Raw genomic sequence first — 15,271 nt, forward strand, 5'->3', positions numbered from 1 at the left:
AAGGTTACGGAAGTACAAAGAGTAGATTCAGTTTGTTACCTAAAGGATGTGCTTGGAGGAAACGAAAGTTACTTCTAGTTAGCGAGTTCTTTGCTATTCGGGTAACAACAATTTGTCACAATTTGACAAGATACACTTTTTAAATACGGGGTTGGAAAGGAGGGTACAGATCGCTCTAGGCGGGAAGGAGAGGTTCTCATGGAAGCAGATAATGTGTTGTGATATGATATTTTACTCCACACCCATATTGTAAACAAACACCACCGGAATATGGTATGTAAACCCTCCACTCCCTCACTGGGGCTGATGTGAAAGCATGTGTGCTGTGTTAAGAAAACCAGTGTATATGTTTGCATTTGGAGGGATTGGCTGGTCATTTTCTTCTCCACACTGACTGTACAGTTCGCAGTTTGAAGTTCAGGTTACTTCTGGTTGGAGCACGGTCCATTTTCATTTATAAAATTTGCAGATGATCAGTCGGTAGTTCACTCTTTTTGGTAATCATTTCAAAGTCTAGCTGGCCTCGGCTTTCTGTCTAAACACTTTCCGAGGTTGCTTTCCTTCCAGTGCCCTCCTTCAATGTCCCCACAGTGTTTACAAGATTTGGAAGATAGGTAACCCTACTCGGAGAAGGGAGGGCAAAGGTGTTTCATTTTGGTTACCTGCTGTTTTGGATGGTGACCTCTCCAGGCAGTGTGTCACTTAAGGAGCCCTGCCCAGGAGCCAGTCTCTAGCCAGTTTGTTAATCTCACACTATTGGAGAAACCACTAGGCTGTGACCCGGGACTAGTGCTGTGCTAGTTTTTAGCACTTATAATTCAGCTGTGTACATATGGACATCTCTTCGGTAATAAAACAGTGGGAACCATTGTCTTTTGATAACGTAGACAGCTTTTAGGTGTTGCTATGTGTCTTACCAAAACCAGTAACTCTGAGGAAGCTTAAACCAATTATTCCACTTTTGGAAAACCAAAACCCCATTATTTTACTTCCACATGTAATACTGTCACCTTGGGCTGCCATTGGGCCGAGTGCCGCCCACGAGTGATGCAAGCATTGTGGCATTAACAAACACATACTGACGTCCTGCTGTGTGTCAGGACCGTGCTGGGTGCTAAGTGTGCAAAGGTGAGCAGGGCAATCCCTGTCCCCCAGGAGGTTGAGAGCTAGGGAGGGAAATTGAGCCAGGGGCGAATGACTGTAATTCCGCGTGGACCATGCCGGTTTTATGTGACACGGAGAAGCGTCCCTAACTGCGCTTTCGGGAAGAGGCAGCCAGGAAGGCCTCCTGACGAAGGATGCTTGGATTGAGTCAGGGAGGATGAACATCAGCCTGTCTCCAACCAGAGTGGGAGGCGGTGTGGGAGGGGACGGCAGTGACGGCGGAGATGTCCCGTGAGTCACAACAAAGAACAGTCTGCATTCTGAGGCGGGCGTTGTTGGCATATACGGTGAAGGAGAACAGAGGCAAGGAGGAAGCTGGAAAACGAGGCCAGACTGACTCCTGAGCACTCCGGGGCCGTGTGGATAAGTTTGGGCTTCATCCTTCGTTAGCCAACAGGGAGCCATCGAGAGTTTTCAGTGGGGGAAGTCACGTGGTCAGAGTTGCACGTTAGGCAGTTTAATTGAAAGAGGACAGAACTGACAGCAAGACGGAACCCCAGGAGGGGAGCTGTGAGACTCTGCTGGTAGTTGGGGTAAGACGTGGACCAGACGGTGTTAGGGCTGGAGGAGGGAGGCAGCCTCAAGAACGATAAGCTTCTGACCAACAGAACGTGACGATTTCCTGGATAGGAGGCCGAGGGAGCAAGAGAAGTCCAGGTGACTCCCAGCATCCTAGCTCAGGAGTCCGGATGGATGGCAAGATCGAGAATAAAATAGAGTCTGTTTTGGGGGCAAGGGATGGGTGAGGCTTTCTCTACACCTGCCACGTGACCAAGTACACACACACACACACACACACACACACACACACACACGAGTTTTAAATCTGTCTTGTTCCCACAGTGCCCGTGCTTCCCCTATGGGAACAAAACCGTGCTTCATTTTTAGTACTTGTTTAATTGTCTTCCTCACTGGACCGCAGGCTCCTGAGGACAGGGATCGTGCTGGCCTTCTTCACGATCATTCTGCCGTTAGCAGGCTGCCTGGCACAGGGGAGGCTTCTGTATGAAAGGAGTGTGAGTTGTTTTCAGATCATCATTAACTGTCCGCCGTACATTTTCAGTCAGGTTTCTGCAGTAATTTTTTTCCGGTTTATTTCTTTATTTTGAGAGAGAGACAGCATGAAGGGAGGGGGGAAGGGCAGAGAGAGAGGGAGAGAGAGGAGAGAGAATCCTCAGCAGGCTCTGTGCTACCAGTACAAAGCCCGATGCGGGGCTTGAACCCACAAAAGCGTGAGACCATGACCTGAACTGAAATCAAGAGTCAGACGCTTAACCGACTGAGCCACCCAAGCGTCCCTTTACAGTATTTTGTTTTTAATGACAGCCCTGTGGGACTTGTTAGTTGGTAAAGAGACTGGAGCTACCCACCTCACTGAGCCTGGGGTCCAGCCCCAGCCCTGCCCTTGGCAGCTTTGTGATCCAGGGCGAGGGGCATCCCCTCTCTTGGGTATTGTTTCTTCCTGAAGCTACTAGGGGATTTGGACACGCATGACTGATGAACTCCTGCCCACTCCTACTGCTTTGCAAGTAAGGGAGACCTTTTATTGGACTGGTTAAAAAGAGAAAAATAGAAACGCATTGAACCCTTTGCTGAGCGGAAAAAGAAAAAAACCCTCAGGAAAACAGAAAGCTCACCCTGTGAGTACACTTGACATTAAACTTTTCATTCTTTCCCAATTTTTTTGTTGGAGGTGGCCTTACTAAATCAGAGAGAAATCAACTGTGTGATATCTGTTCTGTGACCACGAGCTGTAGTCGTTGTCCTAAGGTTTTATGGTGCCAGCGGTCGATCAAGTCAAGGGATGGTTTCAGCGACGCCGTCCGTGTTCATGGTGTGCCAGCCTGTGCCTGAGCCCCCCTCGTAGCTCCGTGTGCACTGGAGGCTCCCTTTGTCGCCAATGTCTCCCTCTGTCCCTAAGAGCCCTGCATTGATTCCGCTTCTAAATGGCTTCCCCTTCTTGCAAAGCATCATTATACTGCGTAGGAAAGAATGTGAACTCAGAGGCGTCTTTGTCCAAGAAAACTTTGAAGGCACATTTCTTGAACTGTTGAGACATTCAGCAGACAGTAGCTCCTTTCCTCATGGATGCATGTGTTTGACTCTGGCAGGAACCTTTGACATATTTTTCCATAGTTTCATTTATTGGGACTTCCTAGGGACATTTGACTTTGGAAGGTTACACCAGATGCGAAAGTATGTGTTATTCTTGCAGGGTTTTAAACAAGCTTGAAAAAACCCATTTGTTTTTACGCGATGTATTTGATAATAACCTTATTTGATAATAACCTTCTTAAGACAGCTGTGGGTGGACGTTGCTTACGTGGGAACGTGTGCTGGGGTGATGTGCGTGGTTTCTGCGAATCAAATCCTACTAGGCGAGATGGCTAGTTAGAGGCGTTTGTCGTTTTGTCACAGTCCTTTTTTTAAAAATTTTTTTTTTCAACGTTTATTTATTTTTGGGACAGAGAGAGACAGAGCATGAACGGGGGAGGGGCAGAGAGAGAGGGAGACACAGAATCGGAAACAGGCTCCAGGCTCTGAGCCATCAGCCCAGAGCCCGACGCGGGGCTCGAACTCCCGGACCGCGAGATCGTGACCTGGCTGAAGTCGGACGCTTAACCGACTGCGCCACCCAGGCACCCCGTCACAGTCCTTTTTAAAGGTCTCAGTGTTTGTTGCCTCAGGAAAATGTGCACGATGACACTTGGTATTGTTGTGAACATTAGAGACAATGTATATAAAGCGCCTGGTCCACAGTGGCGGTTACTGCATGAGCAGAATAGTCACGAGCTTCATGTCATTCTTTGGAGCCATCCTGGAGACCGCCTCAGCTGTCCCAGTGACTTAAGGCTTCTGAGAAAGCAAACAAACGGATTTCCCACTGGAAGCCCTTAGCCCACCACACCCCTCAGGAGGCCCCTTGGGGACTGGAGCAGTGCACGGCATCGAAGCTATGCACCCGTACTGTTGTTCTAGAACAGAAAACCAGTGAAGGAACGGATGCCGCCCGCTTGCCCCGGAGGAAGCAAAAGCTTCCTTTCGTTGGCTTCGTGCTTCCAGCCGTTCACAAGCGCGCGGTACCTTTGCTGTGTGAGAGTTAAGGCAACGACAGTCGCACTTACGCCCGAGTTCCCAACAGCTGCCTGTGGGTCCGAGGTGTCCTGAACTCCATGTAAGTGTTCTTTTCACCATTCGCAGCTGTCCCGCATTTCTGCAATGAATATTTGAATGCTTTTTACGCACCAGACACTGTTCTAGGAATACGGTGGTGCGTCTGTCCTCGTAGGAGAAAAGGACAATAAATAATCAGCAAGAAGAGGTGCCACATGCCCGGTAGACATTCCTGCTCTATAGAGGAAAGAGGAAGGGGGAGAGGCATCAGGTGTCCTGTCTGACGTTGGGCAACCAGGTGAAGCCTCGCAGGGAAGGTGGCATTTTGGGCAGGGACCAAAGCGAGCCTGCAGACATCTGCCCAGTGTTGCAGTGAGGGAGGAGCAGGTGCAGAGCCCCTGAGGCAGGGCCAGGTTTGGATACTGGAAGCGTGGCAAGGAGGCCAGAGGGGCTGGAAGAGGTGAGAGAGCTGGCAGACGGCCAGGCCATGGTAGAACTTTCCAGGCTATCGTAGAACCTTGACTTGCGCTCCAAGTGAGATGCAAGGAGAGTGGGATTGAGGGATAGGGGTTCATTCTGCTGCTGTGTCGAGAAGACTGAAGGGAGACCAGGGGAGCCAGGGGAGCAGATCTCTCAACAGACTCACCTGGGAGCTGTCGCAGCAGAGGTACGGAGAGTGGTTCCATTCTGGATGTACCATGCAGGTAGAACTGGGAAAATCTTGCTGAACGTTTGGAAATAGGGTTCGAGGGAAATTAGAGAATTCTAAGCTTTTGGCTTGAGCCGCCGGGAGAGTGGGGTTTCTGTATCCTCAAAAGGGAGATGTTGCAGGCAGAGCGGGTTTTTGTAGGTGTGATTGTTTCTTTGAAGGATGCAAGAGAAATCAGGAGTTCGATGTAGGACGTGTGAAGTTTATTAGCTATCCAAGTGGAGATGTCCAGGAGGCACGTTCACTAGCGAGAGTCTGACAGGAGCCGGGGGCCTGTTCTGGGTTGGAGACATGCATTTGGATACATCAGTGCAGAGATGCTGTTTAAACTCATGAAAGTGGATGGAATTATCTGGAGAGTGGGTCTAAACAAGGAAGTGGCCACAGTCAGAGACCTGTAGCAGTCCAACATTTGCCAGTTAGTGGATAGCAAGGGACCAGCAAAGGAACATGAGAAAGTGTGACCCGAGGGGAGGGGAAGCAGAGAGAGAGATGATGTCCAGGAGGCCTGGGTGGGGTCACCTCTGTCAGGGGCTTCCAATAGGTCAGGTGTTGGGAGGTCTGAGACACGAACAATTCTAGCAATGTGCAGGTAGCTTCAATGGGCTGACCGTTCTTTCTCTTTCTCGGTGTCAAAAGTAGTGTTAAAACACAGTAATAATGGCAGAAGCTTGGTCTTTTTATTTTTGCATTGCAATTTTTTAAAAATTTGACTTATAGAAATACATGCTCGATGTAAAAACTTAGGAGTATGAAAAGCAAAGAGAAACCAAAAAAAAAAACCAAAAACTTGCCCACAATCCAACCATTCACAGTTTTTTAATGCATTTCCCCCTCTATTTGAGACCATATTATGAATACATATTTGTGAGTATGTGTAATTTTCTTTTATAAGCTTAATATTGCATCATATATTCCCAGGCCATTGAAAGTGCTGTGTAAACATTATTTTTGGTGACTGGACTGCACAATACCTTACTCTAGATCCTAATTTAATTATTCCATTACTTCTGGACATTTAAGTTTTCCAGTTTCTACCACTATAAATATCATTGAAAATAACATCTTAGTTTTCATTGGAGGTTAATTCTTAGGATAGCTTAGCCACAAGTGATACAAGTCAAGAGTCAAGGGTAGGAGCATTTTAGGGCACTCACTGACTTTTGAGAAAGTTTGTAGGAATATACACACCCATCCGAAATGAGTGAGAGATGCTTTTTACCACTCCCTTCAGGCAGTGAGTGCTATCAATTATGTTCAAATACATTTTTTCTAATTATTAAAGCAGTGCCCTTTACTGAAGAAAACTTGAATAATCAGAAGTGAATAGAGAATTTTAAAATAAAAAATAAAATTTTAATACTTTTTTACATGTGTATTTATTTATTTTCAGAAAGAGGGAAGAGCAGAGAGAGAGAGAGAGAGAGAGAGGGAGAGAGAAACCCAAGAGGCTCTATGCTATGAGTGCAGAGGTGGGCTCCCAAATCACAAACCGTGAGATCATGACCTGAGCTGAAATCAAGAGTTGGATGCTGATCCGACTGGGCCACCCAGGCGTCCCAAAATATTAATACATTCGGTGTTGTCTTTCTGCTTACTTAGTTACAAATTAGAATCATACCATCTGTGTATACACACACACACACACACACACACACACACACACACACACACAGTATGTGTATGTATTTGTCTTCTTGATATTACTTTATGAATCTTTTCCATTTCATTATTCCATATTCTCATATGTGGCTTTTAATGACTGTGTAGTCTTTCTTTTCTTTTCTTTTGTGTGTATGTGTGTGTGTGTGTGTGTGTGTGTGTGTGTGTGTGTGTGAAATTTATTGTCAAATTGGTTTCCATACAACACCCAGTGCTCATCCCAACAGGTGCCTTCCTCAATGCCCATCACCCACCCTCGCCTCCCTCTCACCCCCCGACCGCATAGTGTTTCATCTCATGGGTGTGCTCTAATTTATTTGCTTTTCTCTGATTGCTGGGTGTCTGTATCAGTTTTTCAGCATCATATATAATGCTTGTGTGGAAATCACTGCATACTGCAGTATAAGTTTCTAGAAATGGAGTTGTAAGGCCAAAAGTGAATATGTATTTAAATGTCCCTCCAGAAAGACCGTTCCAGTTTTTGCTCCTCTTGGCTTTGTGAAAGAGGAATGCTTATTTTACTGTGGCTTCACCAACATTATGTATTGGTCATTTTTCTTTCTTTTTTTCTTTCTTTCTTCTTTCTTTCTTTCTTTCTTTCTTTCTTTCTTTCTTTTCTTTCTTCCCTTTTCTTTCTTTCTTCTTTCTTTCTTTCTTTCTTTCTTTCTTTCTTTCTTTCTTTCTTTCTTTCACAATAGAGTTAAAATTGCCAATGATGTTTGCAATTTTTTCGTGAGCTTGTTATGGCTTTGTAGGCCTTTTGTTCGTGTCTTTTGTCAGTTTACCTGTTGAAGTCTTCTATTTTTGTTAGTTACTTGATCAAGCCACCAGTGCAGTAAGAATATTGATATTTTGTCATATTGGGGTAAATATTTTCCTCAACTATTTACATTTTGGTTTTATGATGGCATTACATGATCTATAGAGTTTTAACATTTTATGTGGTCAAATTGACCTGTATTTTCCTTTTCTTTTAAATATAAAAAATTGTTTGCCATCTGAAAGTAATATCTATCTGTAGGTGTATACAGGTTAACTCAAGATTTCTAAGTTTTAAGTGTTTTGAAGTTATTTATTATTATGTATAGTTAAAGATAAGGCCCTTAACTGCCCTTTTCCCCCCAAAAGTAACCAAATCTCTTCACCCATGTCAGAAATTTCTACTGTATGTTCCACATTCAGCCTCGCTTTGAACACTTCTAGACAAAGGCAACATGAATAGTAAATAATCTGTGTAAATAGTTTTAGTAGCTTAGGGTTTTTTGGTCTCAAATCTCCTTTCACATAATTTCTGTATCAGTTAGGATATGATAGGATATGCTGCAGTAATAAACAGCCCACATCTCTTCTATGCCTTGTCTGGAAGTGACACCTGTCACTGCCACCCATACCCCACTGACCAGAGCTGCTCACGTGGTGCTACCTAACTGCACGGGGGCAAGGAAGGCCCAGAAGCAAATAGAATGCCTAGGGGAAACCCCTCCTTTTGTCTCAGCTTCCTGCCGCTGGTTCTGGTGTTGGCCTTAAGAACGCAGAGTAAGGCTTTTCCACACATGCTTTCAAATATTTGAAAAGAGCAGTCACATTACTCTGCCTCATGTATATAGATCCCCATATGCACACCCCCGTGCCCTTTACAGTCTTCTGGTTTTTAGAAAACAAACCCTAGGGGCGCCTGGGTGGCACAGTTGGTTAAACGTCCGACTTCAGCCAGGTCAAGATCTCGCGGTCCGTGAGTTCGAGACCCGCGTCGGGCTCTGGGCTGATGGCTCAGAGCCTGGAGCCTGTTTCCGATTCTGTGTCTCCCTCTCTCTCTGCCCCTCCCCCGTTCATGCTCTGTCTCTCTCTGTCCCAAAAATAAATAAAAAACGTTGAAAAAAAAATTTTTTTGAGAAAACAAACCCTAATCTTTTGGTCTCTCTTTCTTTTTTTTCTTTTTCTTTTTTGATTTATTTTTTTAATTTACATCGAAGTTAGCATATGGTGCAACAATGATTTCAGGAGTAGATTCCTTAGTGCCCCTTACTCATTTAGCCCATCCCCCCTCCCACAACCCCTCCAGGAACCCTCTGTTTGTTCTCCATATTTAAGAGTCTCTTATGTTTTGCCCCCCTCCCTGGTTTTATATTATTTTTGCTTCCCTTCCCTTGTATTCATCTGTTTTGTACCTTAAAGTACTCCTATGAGTGAAGTCATATGATATTTATCTTTCTCTGACCGACTAATTTCACTTAGCATAATACCCTGTGGTTCCATCCATGTGGTTGCAGAAGGCAAGATTTCATTCTTTTTGATTGCTGAGTAATACTCTATTGTATATGTATACCACATCTTCTTTATCCATTCATCCATCAATGGACATTTGGGCTCTTTCCATACTTTAGCTATTGTTGATAACACTGCTATAAACATTGGGGTACCTGTGTCCCTTCAAAACAGCATACCTGTATCCCTTGGATAAATACCTAGTAGTGCAATTGCTGGGTTGTAGGGTAGTTCTATTTTTAATTTTTTGAGGAAATCAGACTGTTTTGCAAAGTTGCTGCACCAGTTTGCATTTCCATCAGCAGTACAAAAGAGATCCTCTCTCTCCGCATCCTCGCCAACATCTGTTGTTGCCGGAGTTGTTAATGTGAGCCATTCTGTCAGGTGTCAGGTGGTATCTCATTGTGGTTTTGATTTGTATTTCCCTGATGATGAGTGATGTTGAGCATTTTCTCATGTGTCGGTTGGCCATCTGAATGTCTTCTTTGGAGAAGTGTCTATTCATGTCTTTTGCCCATTTCTTCACTGGATTATTTGGTTTTTGGGTGTTGAGTTTGATAAGTTCTTTATAGGTTTTGGATACTACCCCTTTATCTGATATGTCATTTGCAGATATCTTCTCCCATTCCGTCAGTTGCCTTTTAGTTTTACTGATTGTTTCCTTCTCTGTGCAGAAGCTTTTTATTTTGATGAGGTCCCAATAGTTCATTTTTGCTTTTGTTTCCCTTGCCTCCAGAGACATGTTGAGTAAGAAGTTGCTGTGGGCAAGATCAAAGAGGTTTGTGCCTGCTTTCTCCTTGAGGATTTTGATGGCTTCCTGTCTTACATTGAGGTCTTTCATCCATTTTGAGTTTATTTTTGTGTCTGGTGTAAGAAAGTGATCCAGGTTCATTTTTCTGCATGTCATTGTCCAGTTTTCGCAGCACCACTTGCTGAGGAGACTCTCTTTATTCCATTGGATATTCTTTCCTGCTTTGTCAAAGATTAGTTGGCCATAGGTGTGTGGGTTCTCTATTCTGTTCCATTGGTCTGAGTGTCTGTTTTTGTCCATGGTCTTTCTTTCCATGACTTAGTTTCTTATCCCCTTGTCAGCCCAGTTACTCTTTTCCTGATATTTCTCTGCCTCATTAATGTCACTTAATAGTACCTAAAACGTCTTTGTATTTAAAGAGATGTTTATAATATTTATTTTCTGTTTCATTCAATCCGGCCTTGTATTCTTGAAGGCAGGGCGTGTATCTTCTTCTTCTTGATATCCTCTGCACACACCTTCCTTCCCAGCATGGCGCGTGGCCGCCCAGATGGCTGCATGGATTGTAGACTTGTATTTCTCATTGATTCAAGGCCAATTTGAGAAGCTGTATCCTGGAGCCGTGACCAATAATCAGTTCATAAAAATACTGTAACTGTCTTATGATATGATTGCTCAAGCCACGCAGTCACATCCAGGGTCTGTGTTTCAGCTCTTCAGTGCTTTCTGCTGCTACCTGCTTTCCCATCAGTCTAGTGAGCCCTGGGCTGCGGGAAGTAGACAGCGTAGGAGGACAATGTTCCTGAACTGATAATGGGCGTGGAAGTCTTCAGTCTCTGCTGATTTAGAATGGGGACAGGGGGGGCACCTGGGTGGCGCAGTCGGTTAAGCGTCCGACTTCAGCCAGGTCACGATCTCGCGGTCCGTGAGTTCGAGCCCCGCGTCAGGCTCTGGGCTGATGGCTCAGAGCCTGGAGCCTGTTTCTGATTCTGTGTCTCCCTCTCTCTGCCCCTCCCCCGTTCATGCTCTGTCTCTCTCTGTCCCAAAAATAAACATTGAAAAAAAAAAATTAAAAAAAAAAAAAAAAGAATGGGGACAGGAATGGACTCCTGGCGGCTCTATTCTCCAACTCCTCATAGGATGCTTAGATGGGAGAAGTTGCCTCAATCCGTCTTGTGCTCCCTGAACCTAAAAGCTTTCCTCTTTGCCACCCTAGTCCCGCCCCCAGGGGCTTCACTGTCCCACAGAGGCAGAGAGTGACAAAGGGCCAGAGGGCTCTGCAGGACCTCTTCACAATGCTTCTGACGGGAAGGTTAACGGTGGTGACATTTGAGAAGGTTTATGGAACAATGCACAGTGGACTTCTGTATTACCTATGACCTATGCTTTATTTGTGTTCAAAACCTGTTTAAAATGCTAAGTAGAAAATACCTGTACCTTACAACCCATAAGTGCCATGCTAAAGACCTGTGTGGTTGCTGGTCATGTGTGCGATAGCTGGTCACACGTGCGGCAACTAGTCACACACGTGATTACTAGTCATAACGTGTATGATGGATCCTTGTCTGGATCCAGAGACATGAGTTGTTCAGACAGTCCAGATTCAAACTTTTGTCGGGACACTCATGGATATTAAAGCTTAAACTTAACGTGTTCTTTAACGTACCTAGGAGTTTCCAAATACACTTTCAGCCCCTGCCGTCTCCTGACCTCCCTCACCTTCATGATTGAATATGAAGAGCCTATTTTTCCGGACTGAGGCCACAAAGCCTCTCTTGAACCCAGTGAAATCGGACCCATATCCAACTGCCACTCATTAAATGCGTGATAAGCAAATCTGAAAAAGTCAACAATTCCATGTGCCACCCTAAAGGTATTTTCCAGCGTTATTCCCAAAACATGTTTTTATTCCAAGTACTGTGAGCAGGCCTCGCAATTAACTAATTTCCAGCCAAGTCTGAAATATCAAAGGTTGCTCCCCAGAGATGGCAGAGTGTAAAAGAATGGGGGCTCTTGTTTTAAAATTCAGCTGTGTTGATTTTTACAATTTCAGGACTGGAAAACGGCCAAAAGACTGGATTAACCTTCTTTTCAATCTTTCCTAAGAATTCTCTTCTTTCTAGGATGCCAATCAGATTCCAAGAACTCATGCTAATTCTGTTGTGCCTGAGGGAGGCACGCTGCTGTCAGTAGGGTTAACTGCAATGCCCAGGGGTGAGGGATGGAAAGAGCCAAAGTCAACTGTTTAACCCAAGCGGGAGGCATCTGTTTCACCTGGTGTCACAGTCAAGTTCAGGACCACCCTGAAAAGAGGAAGGAAGTTCCAACATGCAACCGCTGCTTGGGGCTAAGCCCCCGACTGCTTGGTTTTCAGCCCATTCTCTTGACATTTTGGTTCCTGTTACCCGGGCCTTCAGATTTATAGGTTGGAATCCTAATAGCTATGGCGTTGTGTCTCCATTCCCACCTCTGGACCCTTCTCGCGTCCGGCCAGAGGACTCTGTCCCCCGCGTGGCCCAGCTCTGAGGACAGGCTCTTCGGGGCTGTGCTTCTCAGGGTTAAAATGCTTGCTCTCATCACTTAGAACATTGCAGAGAAAACTCAGATACAAGACATTTATGATATGATTTAAGCCAATTTGAATATACCTTAAGAAAAGGCGCACTGTTTTAAGTACAAAAACTGAAATCTATTGAGAAATGGTGTTAGTAAACTTTTGTATGCAAATTCACAATATGTAAAGATGCAAATAGAATTTTGCAATGACAGTGGTGCGGCATACAATCTTTTTTTTTTTTTTTTTTTTTTTCAGCACAACTATAGGCCCAGATTTCAAACAGAGTAGAGGTTGGGATCATGCACACACTACAAATCGGTAAATCTTTAAAGGTAATCGAATCCCCCCAGCCCCCAAAAAGTAGTCTCTTACATTCATTTTTTTGGTAGCAATATTAAATCCGGTAAAGACTGTATTTATCTGGCCATAATTAAAAGTCTATATATAAACAAAGACATTTCCATAAAAGACAACCGTCAAAACATATGAAACCTCTAAAATGTTGATATAATGGAAACCCCTCTCCAGTATTTGCTAAATACATGTTTTTCCTCTCCTGACATCAGGTAAACAACTCCAGTTGCTTACGTCTGGGTTTAACATTACAAGACCTGGAGTCAAAGTACCAAAACACAGTCACCTCTGATCTTCTCTGGATTCATGGGTTATTTTTAAGATAAATACTAACTATATAACACATTAAGGTCAAAACGCTGTATCTGGTTAACTAATTATTTGGGATATACAATCTCCCACATGTTAGAAGGCGATAAAAAATGATTATCAACTTCCCCTACTCAAGAATGCCAGATAACTCGGGGCGCCTGGGTGGCGCAGTTGGTTAAGCGTCCGACTTCAGCCAGGTCACGATCTCGCGATCCGTGAGTTCGAGCCCCACGTCGGGCTCTGGGCTGATGGCTCAGAGCCTGGAGCCTGTTTCCGATTCTGTGTCTCCCTCTCTCTCTGCCCCTCCCCCGTTCATGCTCTGTCTCTCTCTGTCCCAAAAAAAAACCAAAACAAACAAACAAAAAAACGTTGAAAAAAAAGAATGCCAGATAACTTAAGCAGGTAGGTACCCCTCCCCCCACGAGGGTGGCACATGGTGACTTCTTTCCAAAGAGCAGAGAATGGAAGGGGGAAAAGAGAAACTTTACAGTGGGGAGGCCTGATGAACACGAGTGAGGTGGTCAAGGTCAACGTCAACAGTGATAAGGCCCCTTGGTATGATGTGAAGAGAAGGGCACTTCATCTGTGGTCTTCCTCCTTCACATCCATAAGTGTGGTCTCACTGTGGGGAAAATGTCAGACAGACCCCAGTTGGTGGATTTCCTGCAAAATACCTGACCACTACTCGAAACCGTCATCAGAAACAAGGAAAGTGAGGAATTGTTCCAGCCATAAGGTACCCAAGGACATGTGAGGACCAAAGGTAATATAGTATCCAGGATGGGATCCTGGAATGGAAAAAGGACATTAGGAAATCTGAATAAAGTATGAGCTTTAGTTAATAATAATGCATCAATGTTTGTTCATTATTTGTGACAGACATACAATACTGATGTAAGATGTGAGTGAAGAGGGGAAAATAGGTTTGGGGGATATGGCAGCTCTGTATTATCTTCACAACTTTTCTGTTAAGTCCAAAACTATTTTAAAATAAAAATTAATTTACAAACGGCCATTAACAGACCACCCAAAGGAGCCAGTATGGCTTTCTTTACTATCTGTTGTGCCATTTAACAATCTGATTCCAAGCCACCCCTGCTTCGGTGCTCTCACTCAGATTCCCTACCTGGTGACCTTTCTCTGGACCTTCCTTGAGGACCAAAGCATCTCCTAAAACATCTTTTATGTTGTTCTGCATATCTGGCACCAGGCCTGAAGCTTGCTCGAGTCATTGGAATCCGTGTCCAGCCCAGAACAGAGTCCTATGCAGGTGCAGTAGAAGACATTAGCCTTCTCGACACCTGCCTCGTATCTGTCTTTTGTGCCTTATGTGTCTCCCTGTGGTTTTTCAGCACAGAAGTTGTAAATTCCAGACACCAGCTCCGCGTGCCAGCCACAGCGATACCAGCCTTGCAGTCCGGAGGCAAAGTGGGGGAAGCTTCACAGGGGTCAGCCCCAGAGAGGGCAGTAGGGGCCGGTGGACAGGTCCACTGTTGGGTAGTCACGTGGTGGCAGCAGCATCGTTGGCCAACCAGTTCTGTAGCAAGCTTTGTTCCCAGACATGAAGCCCTCAACCTGGTCCTTCAGCCTTCCTGGCAATACTGAAGCCACATGGCGTTGCATAAAATTGTCTCTTGAAAAAGGACACACACGCATAAGACTGCACAGATCTTAAGAGTATACTTTGATGGATTTTCACGAAGGGGATCAATCCTTACCAGCATTCATATCAATAAACAAAGCCCTAGAAACCCTTCATTTCCCGTCAGGTGCCTTGGCAGTCACTGGTGCCCCTAGAAGGAAATCACTATCCTGACTTCTCACACCGTTCATTAGTTTTGCCTGTGTTTCGAATGTTAAGAAGGTGGAATCGTATAGCGCTCTGTGGTGTTGGGCTTCTTCATTTTGCAGTTGAGAAGCCTCCGTGTTCCATGTTGTTGTCGGTCATTCACTCTCATTCAGATGCTGTTTCCCACTGGAGGAATATACGTATCACAATCCCTGTGTCCATTCCACTGGGCACGGACATGTGGCTTGGGTCCAGACGTGGCTCCTACGAATAGCGCTGTCGTGAACATTGTTGTACATGTCTTGGAGGCCAGTATTTAAAGAAAAATATGTTTTCTGTTTTGCCTATGTCAGTTAAAATGAGCTTTCATAGTTTTTAACCAGAAGCTCTGAGGGGGGCCTGGGTGGCTCAATCAGTTAAGCATCCGACTCTCGATTTTGGCTCAGGTCATGATTCTCACTGTTCTCGAAATCGAGCCTCACATCAGGCTCTGCACTGTCAGACTCTCTCTGGGACTCTCTCCCTCTCTCTCTCTCAAAATAAACAAGTTAATTTTTAAAAAAGAGCTCTGATATCCAGAAACATCAGTGTTGT

Source organism: Prionailurus viverrinus, chromosome B2 (assembly GCF_022837055.1).
Source record: "Prionailurus viverrinus isolate Anna chromosome B2, UM_Priviv_1.0, whole genome shotgun sequence".
Lineage (NCBI taxonomy): Eukaryota > Metazoa > Chordata > Mammalia > Carnivora > Felidae > Prionailurus > Prionailurus viverrinus.